The sequence below is a fragment of the Prionailurus bengalensis genome, unplaced genomic scaffold (genome assembly GCF_016509475.1).
Source record: "Prionailurus bengalensis isolate Pbe53 unplaced genomic scaffold, Fcat_Pben_1.1_paternal_pri Un_scaffold_99, whole genome shotgun sequence".
In the NCBI taxonomy this organism is placed as follows: Eukaryota; Metazoa; Chordata; class Mammalia; order Carnivora; family Felidae; genus Prionailurus; species Prionailurus bengalensis.
Window position 1 is genome coordinate 16,346 of NW_025091196.1, and position 12,491 is coordinate 28,836.

Consider the following 12,491-nt stretch of genomic DNA (forward strand, 5'->3'; position numbering starts at 1 on the left):
TTTATGCTCTCTCTCCACCAATCAGCTGCCTTCGACCCTGATAGCTCACAAAGGACACCCCGCGTGACCATGGCTTTTCAAAAGCCCCTTCCATTATGTACATATCTGGGGGCATGTGTGTCCCTATGGGTGTTTCTATGTATGTCTGGGTTTGTACATGTATATATTAGTTCTGTGTGTGAATTTGCTGCCCCTTTGGGTCTTACCGTGTGTGTGTGTGTGTGTGTGTGTGTGTGTGGGTGTGTGTTCTCCTCGGGGTGTCACTGGCCGTGTCTGCAGTGTGGGTCTGTGTGTGAATCTGTCCATAAGCCCCATACCTGTGTTCCCAGGTGAGGCTGGGTGTGATTCTGTGCTTGTGGTGTCTGTTTATTTCTTAGTGAGTATGGGTGTCTGTGAACCTCAGAAATGAGCTGCCACAAAGGGGACTCCCCAGGGGCGCCTGGGTGGCGCAGTCGGTTAAGCGTCCGACTTCAGCCAGGTCACGATCTCGCGGTCCGTGAGTTCGAGCCCCGAGTCGGGCTCTGGGCTGATGCCTCGGAGCCTGGAGCCTGTTTCCGATTCTGTGTGTCCCTCTCTCTCTGCCCCTCCCCCGTTCATGCTCTGTCTCTCTCTGTCCCAAAAATAAAATAAACGTTGAAAAAAAAATTCAAAGGGGACTCCCCAAAGGTGACCCCCCAGCGATGGGTGAATGTGAGACAATCTATCTCTTCATTAGATTCTGTTGGGAAAACTGTATATCTACATGCAAAAGAATGAAAGTGAACCCTTCCCTTACATGATACACAAAAATCTACTTAAAATGGCTTAAAGACTTAAATGTAACACCTGAAACCATCACACTTCTAGGAAAAATCAAAGAGGAAAGCTCCTTGACTATGCTCTAGGCAATGAGATTTTGGGATTGGCACCAAAAGCATACGCAGTAAAAGTAAAAATAAACAATTGGGCCCACATCACACTAAAAAGCACAGGGAAGGAAAGGGAAGGAAACCATCAACAAAATGGAAAAGCAACCTACAGAATCGGAGAATACATTTGCAGACCATCTCCAAGAAAGAGTTAATTTACAAAACAAATAAGGAGTTCACATGAATAGTTAACCTTAAAAATAAAACTACCAGTTATGTTACCAGGAAAAGAAAATGGCTTATTTAGGAATAGCAGAGAACTGCCCCTTGGGAGAAGGAAGCTATAGCAAGTCTGGAGAACAAAGGAGAGGAACACTTTTGTAGAGGAAAGGAAGAAATTGGGAGGGCTATGATATAGTAAAAGTCCATTGGAGTAAACTGGGAGATCCAAGTATAGTGGCTTTTCATTGCTGAAGTTGTGACCGTCATCAGCTGGGCCATCATGAGGGAAGAAGAAAGACCTTTCTTCCTCTTGCTGAGGTAGTATAGCAGTAGCTGAAGTAGTGTCAGCTTACAAGATATGTCTCCTTCCAGTGGGTCTGCAGGAAATGACACGTGGTAGAGCCTGTGAGCTTCCCCCTTCTGGCCCCCTGACTCCATTTTCTTTAAGGTTTTATTTTCTTTCCAGTTCATTAGCATACAGTGTTGCATTCGTTTCAGGTATACAATAGAGTAATTCAACACTTCCATTTTACATAAAGTTTCCTCTTACAATTTTCCCAAAGTCAACAGCAAAGAAACCATATAACAGGGTGAAAAAGTGGGCAAGGACCCAAATAGACTTTTTCCAAAGAAGACCTACAAAAGGCTAACCGGTATAAGAAAAGATGCTCAACATCGCTAATTGTCAGGGAAATGCAAACCAAAACCACAATGAGCTATTACCTCACACCTGTTTGTTAGGATGGCTATTCTCCAAAAGTCAAAAGATAACAACTGTGGGCAAGGATGTGGAGGAAAAGTGAACCCTTAAGCACTATTTCCAGGAATGTAAATTGGTACAGCCATTGTGGAAAACAGTTTGGAGGTTCTCAAAAAGTTAAAAATAGAAATACCAGATGATCCAGCAATCCCACTTCTGGGTGTAGATCACTATCTCAATGAGACATCTGTACTCCCATGTTCATTGCAATATTATTCAGTAGCCAAGATATGGAAGCAACTTTAAGTGCCCATCAAAATAAAGAAAAATGGCCTGTGCATTCAGTGGAATAGTATCTGGCCAGAAGAAAGAAGGAAGTTCTACCATTTCTGACAACGTGGGTGAACCCAGAGGACATGATGCTAAGTGAAATTAATTAGTCAGACGCAAACAGACAGATATTGTATAATCTCATGCACATGTGAACTCTTCGTCTAAAGAAAAGTTAAACTTGTAGAGACAGAGAGTTGAAGGGTAGTTACCAGAGGCTGGAGGATGGGCAAAAGGGGGAGATACTGATCAAAACGTACAAACTTTCCATTGTAAGATGCACAAGTTCTAGCGACCTAACGTACAGTACGGTGACTACAGTTAACAATACCATATCGTATACTTGAAATTGACTAAGAGAGCAGATCTCAAGCATTCTAACCACACCACAAAAACAAAGTAGCTATGGGTGGTGATGGATATGTTAACTCGTTTCATTGTGGTTATCACTTCACAGTGTATGCATATACCAACCTATCACATTGTAAGTCTCAAATCCATAAAATTTTTATTCATCAAAAATAATAAATAAGTAAGTAAATAAAGACCAAAATAAAGAGATAAATGAACAAAATTCCAATGTGTGAAAATGACTTTGGATAATGCCTGAAACATAGTAACAGCCAGCAGAGATACAAGAGGACCTGGGAAATAGATACATACGTGGTACTTCAGTATACCTGGAGCAAAAAGGTGAGGAGAGAATACAGGCTTCTTTTAAGAGATGAAGCTGGAGAAGTAACCAAAGCCTGTTTCTGCAGGACCTTGCAAACCAGTAAAGAACTTTGTGCTTTTTCCGGAAAGTACTGAGAAGCCATTGAAGAATTTCAATCATTCACTGACTGATTGCTGAGCTTTCATTGTTAAAAGATCATTCTGATTGGAGATGGAGAATGGGTTGACGTGAAATGGAAGTGGGTGGCAGGAAAAGTAAACAGGCCAATTTTAAGGCTGCGCATGAGATGATGGTGGCCTGGCCTATGTTAGTTGCGCAAGACTGGAAGTAGTGGGAAGATGAGGCAATTGTTTCAAGACATACAAGTGAGAGGTCTTGATGATTAGCTATTGGGGTTGGGAGAGAGGGAGAGGTCTAATGGGTCAGTTGCTACAGTGGGATCGAGAAGGGCAAGAGACAACTTGCATTGAGCTACGACAGGATGACCTTGGTGGGAATGATACAACTGGGAGGTGAAGGCCAGAACCCAGATGACCATATGTTGAGGAGAGGCTGGGAAGTGAAGAGTGGAGTCAAGATTATTGACTTGTCAACAGTACTGCTTGTTGCCACCTAACATCCATTCCCACCTTCTCTCATAGTGAGAGAATTCCTGATATTTAGTTGGGTACATGGCTTTGTAGACTAAGCCTTTACATTACCAGGAAGTGTTAAGCTATGGTCAACAGAATGCAAATGAAAGTGAGGTGTGCTATGGGCAATGGCGTTAAAAGAAAGGATATGCTCTCCCCTCCCCATTTTCCTTGCCTGCTGGCTGCAAGCAGATCTGCTGTGCTGAGTCATCTTTGACCTTGTCAGTAAGGAACCACAGAGCAACCATACAGAATCCTGGGTATCTGACACTATAGGGTAACCATTGTGGGTTTGAACATATACCTAGACTGTTACATGAAAGAGAAATACATATTTTGTTGAAGCCACGGTTATTTATAGCCCCTGTTAGAGCAACCCGCTCTATATCCAAACTATTACAGAATTTGATACAAGAAGGGAGTGGCTGATGGTTTAGAACCCAACATAAGTGGCATAGGTTTGGTGGGCAGGCAGTAGGTGGGAAGGCACAGGTATTGCAGGCTGCAAGTTGTGACAAAACACTAAGCTGTTGTCTATGATCATTCTCATGGCGGATCACATGCCATCAGAACCTGAAACTCAAGAAGAAATTAATAGAAATATTTGGAATGTGGTGTCTGTGGGATGCATTTTGCCACTTTCACCAGGAACCTGCCACAAACAGATCTCAGGCTAGGGTCAGCCAGTCTGCCAGCACTGATTCAGGGGTATACAGCTCTTCTAAGGAAGCTCTTTCTGCCTGTAGATGACAATCCAATTTGGCGGCAACGAGAGTGACTAGTGCCTCCAAAGCCTGAGAGAGGCAAAAACTTCTGCACCCCAAACTGAAGGAATTACAAGTGGCTTTCAATAGGTAGCCTAAGCAGGACAGGACACCCAAGCCTTTCTCAGTCACCTCCCCAATATGGCTGACTCAAGGTAAATTGGCTAAGTGCAAAATAGCTGTCATTGATTTAGTAGGGAGACTTGGTAAATCCCAGAACAAGCTACACAGAAGACCAGAGTTTTCAGGCCCCAAAACTATGCCTGAACAAAATATTTCAGTATGATTATTTACATATGGAATTTGACAGACATAAAAGTAGACCAGAAGCCTAAATGTTTGAGGGAATTTGCTTGCAAAAGAAACCATAGCCTAGGAAAATGGGGAGGAGAGAGCATATCCTTTCTTGTAACGCCATTGTCAATAAGGCATAGACTAGTTTGACCTCTAATACAATCCTTATGATCCCCTTTCTGCGCCACAGGAAGTGGGCTGCAAAAGCCATCCTGTCCTCAAGAAGGGTATATTCTTCCAAACATCCACCTCAGATTTGTCCACAGAGGATGATGAACATGAAAGAATGTTCCAGAGGGAAAGACAAAAGCTAAAGATGACAGCAGAGGAAGGAATGCTTCCCAGACAGCAGAATCAGGACCTACTGAATGAACTGAGGCCCCAAAGAGTGCCAGGACAGGGTTCTGTCATAATTCATGCCCAGGGGAGTTGGATCATTGCTAGGGACCTATGTTACCTCATTATTCACTCTTCTCTTTCCAGTATTGGAGTTTTTATAGCAATATCCTACTCCAGGGATAGATATTGGTTGGTTTGGAGACTAGACATAACTCATGCTTTAGTTTATAGTTTGTCAGATAGGAATTCTATCCCTACTGAATGGAGAGAACCAAGGAGTAACAAGAGATACTAAATTTTGACCCAGATGTAGTCATTCTATGAGACCTGGAGGTTATATTTCTTGAATATGACAATGTTCTATGCGTGGGGATGATGCTCTGTGTGTATTTGCGGACAGTTGTTTAATCAAAGGGGTAGACCCTGACAGAAACTGTTAGTGGTCACTCAATAGTCATGCCCTCAGTTCTCTCATAGAAATGGAATGCCCTATTTCTGGCTGAACACATAACCACTCAAAAGGAAAGACCACATTTCCCAGCCTCTCACGAAGCTATGTACAGCCAGGCGACTAAGTTCAGACCAATTAAATGTGAGCAGAAGTGATATGGAAAACTTTCTGGTTATTCTCTGAAGCTAGAGGCATGTCCTCCCCTTTCCCACGTTCACTTCCCGCTTCCTGGATGTGGACATGATGCTGAGTCCTCTCAGTTCTAGCCTAGAGGTGGTGGAGCACCTTCACAGAAGGAACCTGAGTCCCTGAGAGGGTGGAGCTGCTAAGCCAGCTATGGACTGCATATGCCCAGACTATTCAGGAAGGAAGGAATAAGTTACTGGGTGTGTCTGTTGAAGCAACCGAACCTATATCTAACCAGACATTACTCTAAAGAATTTGTTCGTATTGTAGACAGTAGGAAGCTAACAACAGCATTTGAACTCTCATGATTTGTTACAAGTATTTTTGTTCTAATGTTGAGTACATTGATGATATGCCAGTATCATCAAATGAAAATCACTAATCCTGAGTTTCTAGAACTTGAATAAATCTATCAATAACCCAAAGCAGTCATTGTTTACTCTTTTCTATGTTTGCAAACGTGGATGGGAATTGGGAAGAAGAGCGCCAACCACCTGAAACAGATAAATTTACACATCACACAGAAAAATGAAGTTAAAATTCCAACAAAGGATACATGTTCGATATTTTGTTAAATACTGGGACTGCTTTGAAATGTATATTATCAATACCTCCTTTTAAATAACCTTCTTAGATTTTGCTAACTCGAGACTCTAAGGTCTACCTTTCCGTCTTCTGCTGAGTATCACAAGGTCTCCTCTCCAGATCTAAATGCTACAAACTTTGTTATGAGACAGTCTTATGGGACAATATCTAGAGGACTGTCAATGTGACAGTTTTTAAAAGAAACCCTGACATTTTTGTGGGTTCAGTCTTCAGGGCTCAGTGCTCTTGTGACTGATGAGCAATCTCTTTTATCAGTGCAAGACTTTGTGATAAAATCTTACTCGACTTCTGTGTCTGTTATCTTAAAGTCTACCACACCTGGCACTATAGTCTGTGGCCTATTTCTCTTGACATACTATTAAAAGTCAAGATATATTCATTGTTTCATTTTGCCTCACGGCCCCCAAGCCCCACCTTCCACAGGCAAAGGAGACTGTCTTTTAGGCCTAGGAGCCAATGAAAGTGATCCAGTACTTGGTTTGTTCCAAGTCTGGGAAAGTTCCTCCTGCCCCAGAGCTGGCATTGAAATTGCAAACGGTAAGCAGTTCTCAGAGGAGACAGGGACAACAGCTCCCCCATCCTCCCAATATCTCAAGTCCCTTAACAGAGTCTGTTGTTGAAGTTGGTAGATATTTGTGTTCAATTTCTTTCTCTCCAGCAGTCTGACTCTTGTTTGTATTCATAAAGAAATTGTTGACCTTATGGATTCATTCGCAGCACTATGACCTCAAAGATGATCTCTCTGAGACACGTACCGACACACTGCCTTTTCTCCAATTTGCCTAGGTGGTTCCCCGAGACAAATGTGGAGCTGGTTTCAAATCTTCTCTGTGACCTGGTGTGACTGATGAGGACTAAGGAGAAAAACTGCTACTTGGACCTTCAAATTTTCTGACTCCAAGACCCAAGGCAAAACAATTCTCCACACTTTAATTTGATAAAGGATGTGCTAAACCAAAGGTCCCAACTTGAAAAGGTAAAACCAAAAAAGTTTTTCAACTTTGAAATGTTGGCAAAGACCCCCTGGTAAGGTGTCTGTTTCATAACCAAAGATCATGAGATTCAAACCCCATCCATGCCTGGCCCTAGAAAGTACAAATTCACAGGAGAGGTGTTCTAGCAAGTGACTAAAAACACAGGCTTGGCAGCCAAACAGGTTTGTGTTTAAATCCTGGCCTTGTCACTAAAACCAAATGTCCTTGAGGAAACTGCTTAGCTAAAACCTTAGTTTTGTTATCAGTCAAATGGAGATGTTAATGGTACCCGTTTCTTAGTGTTGTTGCAGAGATTAGATGAGATAATCAATGACCCCAAAGGAGAAGACGACAAATGGAGCTCTGGAAGAATGATTAATCTCTCCCAGAAAGTGGCTAGCATCCTCTCTGATACATGGGCCCTCAGCCATGGGGACCAACTGAAGATATTCCTGCCCCCAGCACCAGAAACCTACTGGAGCTGCCTGGCCTGGGTGCGACTGGGTAAGACATGGGAGAGGGGCCCCTGGGACAGAGGCTCCTATGGGATTCCAGTCTCAGTCATTCACAGAATGGAGAGATGGTAAAAGGATGTCCATCTGATGCCTGAATTCTTCCCATTGTGTGGGGGTCTATAAACAGGCCTAAGGTTTCATCTCAGCTCCACGAACTGCCACTTTTGTAATATCATCCCTCTCTGAGCCCCAGTTTCCTTATTTGTGAAATGGGCACAGTAATAGAGTCAGACTTATGTGTTATTGTGAAAATGAAACACAAATTATCCATAGAGAGTGCTTAACTACCTTGTAGGCCATTTATCACCTCAAGGAAATCTTAGCCTCTGAGAGGCTCCAAAATATAAATATTTTTTGGAATTAGGAGGTTCCTAGGAAACTCAAAGCACATGTTCCCTGGAGATTTCCCATGAAGCGTTTGCCATTATAAGTTCCCACAAATGGCTCAGCCTATTGCTTTTGCCTAATAATAGGCTTGTAGTCAAAAAACAAAAAACCCTGAAGAGCATTCAAAGAGCAGGTATCCTTGAGAATGCCAGGTGTGGGAGGCACAAAGAAGACAAGACAGGAGTGAGCCACACCACGGCTCAACAGAAGCCCTTGAGTACTTCAGGAAGTAAGTCCTATTTTTTGAAGGCCCTATGCTTGGAGGCTCATCTTTGCCATGTAGTTCCCAAGAGTTGGGGTACCTGAGGTAGCTCACAAACCCCTCAGTCCTCTGGGACAACTTCTGTATTATGAGATCCTCCTGACTGTGGGTCACCACACCTGGAGTGGAGTTTCTTGTGAGACTGTGTCTCTGCCTCTCCTGTTTCCATATATTTTGTCCTTTTATCCGTTATTTTACAGACACTGTTAAGCTATCTTTCAGACACTTTTCAGAGGGAATTGTTCCATAAGCAGCTGTTGAATTCTTGTGTTCATGGGAGGAGGTGAGTTCAGGATCCTCCCATGCTGCCATCTTGACCCCAGCTCCACAGTCCATACTCTAAACCACATGTGAAATAATACATGTTTAAAACCACTCTGTGGGCAAATAGCAATGATACGTTTCTTCTGAACGTGTATTCGGAAATGTTATCAAAAGTCCATGGAATGAAAATCGCTGAGCAAGAAGCTGGAGCTAAGGATGACTGAGACAAAGTTCTACCCTCAGAGGGGCTGAAACACTCCTAGGGGAGATGAGATCGATGAAGGAGCAATTTAATGCAATCAGGAAGGTCCTCGGTAAATTGACAAGGAGTTCAGAAGGAAAAGAAACTCCCTTCAGCTAGAAAATCAGGAAAGGATGCTGCAAGGAGGTCGCACAACATGCATATTCCCACTGCAAAGAAGCCACTCTGGGGGACTATACCTTTGTTTTCATTGTATCGCTTCTGCTTAAAAATAGTTTAGGACGATACTTTGGGAAAGGGTCACCAAGGAAAGCAGCGTCATTACTCTAAACTTCCCTTTTTTATTCAGAAGTATACTTCCCAGAATGAGATTTCAATATCCCACTGTTAATCATGGATAGAACAACTACACAAAAGATCAACAAGGAAATAGGAGAGTTGAACAACACTGCAAAACAACTATGTTGATTCAAAGTGAATAAAAGTTGTTTGTTTTTTTTTTAATTTTAGACAGAAGAGAGAAGACTTTCATTTAAGCCCAAGTTAAGATAGCCACCCAGGATACAAAATCTTCACAAAGAAGAGACTTCTCTGAGGAAGGAACAGTCAGTGCAGGATTACATATGTTTTTTTCACACGAAGCATCATAAATCATCATGGCCAATGACATTCCAGAAAGTTACAGACTTTATCTCTTTATCTTTTACAGGAGGGCACCTTTATCTTTATCCTTTATCTTTTACAGGAGGGCACCTGTTGGGATGAGCACTGGGTGTTGTATGGAACCCAATTTGACAATAAATTTCACATTTAAAACATACTAAAAAATGAAAAAATGTAAAAAAAAAAGGTGAAATTGACAACACTTAAAAGCCGTCATTCTGACCATTTTAAAATGGACACTCCAGTGACTTTTATTATACTCCTGATGTTGCACAACTATTACCACTAAGTCTAAAATATTATTATCATTCTGAGAAGAAAGCCCATATCCCAATTCCTCCCACGCCAATTCCCTGGCAACCACTAATCTACTTATGTCTCTTGGATCTGCCTGTTCTGGAGGTTTCATATAAATGGAATTATACAAGACATGGACTTTTGCTTCTTTCACTTAGCACAATGTTCTTGAAGTTCATCTACACATGTGACAGTACTGCATGCCTTTTGATGACTAGACAATATCCCCTTGTACGGTTTTACCACCTTTGATGTATCTGGTCACCAGTTGATGAACAACTGGGTTGTTTCCACATTTCAGGAATTGTGAATAGTGCTCCTATGAACATTTATGTAGAAGTTTTTGTGGGAATATATGTCTTCAATTCTCTTGGGTTTATACCTTGGAATGAAATTGCTGTGCCATATGGCAACTCCATTTTAACTTATTAAGAAATTGCCAAACTGTTTTCCAGATTAGCTGTACCATTTCACATTTCCACAAGCAGTGTTTGAAAGTTCTGATTTCTCTACATCTTTGCCAACGTTGATTTTTTTCCTTCCAAGATTTTATTTAAAATTCGTTTAATGTTTATTTATTTTGATAGAGAGAGAGAGAGAGAGAGAGAGAGAGAGAGAGGGAGACAGAGCAGGAGCGGGGGAGGGGCAGCGAGAGAGAGGGAGACACAGAATCCCAAGCAGGCTCCAGGCTCTGAGCTGTCAACACAGAGCCTGATGCGGGGCTTGAACTCACAGACTGCGAGTTCGTGACCTGAGCCAAAGTCGGACGCTCAACCGACTGAGCAACCCAGGCGCCCCTCCTTCCCAGATTTTATTTAAATCCAACTTGGTTAACATGTAGTGTAGTACTGGCTGCAGGAGTAGAATTTAGTGATTCATCACTTACACATAACAGCCAGCGGTCATCACAAGTGGGCTCCTTAATGCCCATCAGCCATTTAGCCCATCCCCCCAGCCACTTCCCTTCCACCAATACTCAGTTTGTTCTCTATAGTTAGAAGTCTCTCAGGGTTTGCCTCCCTCGCTGTTTTTATCTTATTTTTCCTTACCTTCCCTTACGTTCATCTGTTTTGTTTCTTATATTCCACATGTGAGTGAAATCATATGTTTGTCTTTCTCTGACTGACTTATTTTACTTATTTCACTTATGAACTAGTTCATAAACTACTTCCATCCATGTCTTTGCAAATGGCAAGATTTCATTCTTTCTGTAGTCTGAGTAATATTCCATTATATACATATACACCGATTCTTCATTATCCATTCATTGTTCAATGGACATTTGGGCTCCACCCATACTTTGGCTGTTGAGGCAATGCTGCTATAAACATCGGGGTGCATGTATCCTTTTGCATTGGTATTTTTGTATTCTTTGGGTGAATACCTAGTACTGCAATTGCTGAATTGTAGGGCAGTTCTATTGTTAACTTTTTAAGAATGTTCATTTGAGAATGAGTGTGTGTATGTGATTGGGGGCAGGGGCCGAGAGAGAGGCGGGGGGAGACAGAGAATCCCAAGCAGGATCAATGCTGTCAGCGTGGAACCTGAGGCAGGGCTCAATCTCATGAACCATGAGATAAAGACCTTAGCTGAAATCAAGAGTTGAATGCTTAACTGAATGAGCCACCCAGGTGCTCCTGGTTTAACTTTTTGAGGACCCTCCATACTGTTTTCAAGAATGGCTGCAGCAGTTTGCATTTCCACCATCAATGCAAGAGGGTTCTTCTTTCTCTACACCTTGCCAACACTCGTTGTTTCTTGTGCTCTGGCAACCATCAGTTTTGAACAGGGACTCTTTATTATTGTCCTTAAGATATTTCCATCTGAGACACAAAAGACAAAGGTGGGAGGTGTGGCCAAGGCCCACACTGGTACACCAGATGCTTTTCCAAAACCAATAGGCCTGTAATAGGGTATGTAAGCTTTAGTACAAGACAGACATTGTCATCATCAGTTGTTCCCAGAAATATTCTAATTCTCCAAGCTTGTGAAATCAAGGGAAGCCTCTGCTTGACATAATCATAGAGCAGCCTGCGGCAGACAGATGTACCCTGCATGTGTCAGTCCCATAATAGTCCCCAAATATGTGATAAATGGATGGAAGAAACACTATCGAACAGCCAGAAGAAAAGAGGAAGGAATGTTTGTTGTGTCCAGTGCAAATCTAGCAATCCACAGCAGTGGCTATTTTCACACAAGAGGCACCAACATAGAGGAAGTTTCCACAACCCCCTTGCATCACACAGTTTCAAAATCAGGCTGCATTTCAAATAGCAATTAATCTGACACCTACCCATGTAAATTATTGACCGCTTGAGAGGAAAAGGTAATGGCAACAATGCTCAGAGGGCTCAGAGTCGATTTCTACCAAAGCTGCTATTTGGTTGCTGGCCCAACGGAGAGGTGATAGCCTAGAAGACTAGTACTGAAAGAGATCTCATGTGCCTGCCAGGATGGTTACGGTAATGGTATCTACTTTAAAGATATGATTGAAGCCTTCTCGTTTGCCATTTTCAGGAATCACCTTTATGCCTGGAACCCTTCAGCTGACTGTCAAGGACATTTTCTATCAATCATACACATCTAAGTCCCAGTGCATGGTAGTCAATGAGGCTATGGCCCCACTTGTGGACCTTGTTGTGTCCAACTATGCCCCCTTGAAGACCAATCTCTTGGTATCAGATAAGAGCTATGATGGGTGGTTAAATTTCAAGGAGTTGATTCACTGAATGGGCACTAAAAACAAGATGCTGAAATACAGAAAATGTCTATTTTGGAAGATGAGATGATGTGTGAGACGTGTTAATGTAACTTGGGTGGTGTAAAAGGAGAGACAGGGAAGCTGGACAGCAATTTCTAATCCTGCATCCAGAGTACTC

General features: G+C 42.3%; 1 long non-coding RNA gene across 1 annotated transcript; it reads left to right on the top strand.

The window, feature by feature from the left end:
* The first annotated feature begins 5,246 nt into the window (after positions 1-5,246).
* Positions 5,247-9,199, top strand: LOC122478587. The gene is made up of 2 exons (XR_006296102.1): positions 5,247-7,024; positions 7,323-9,199. It is a non-coding gene; the product is annotated as an uncharacterized LOC122478587 (long non-coding RNA).
* Positions 9,200-12,491: the final 3,292 nt, after the last annotated feature.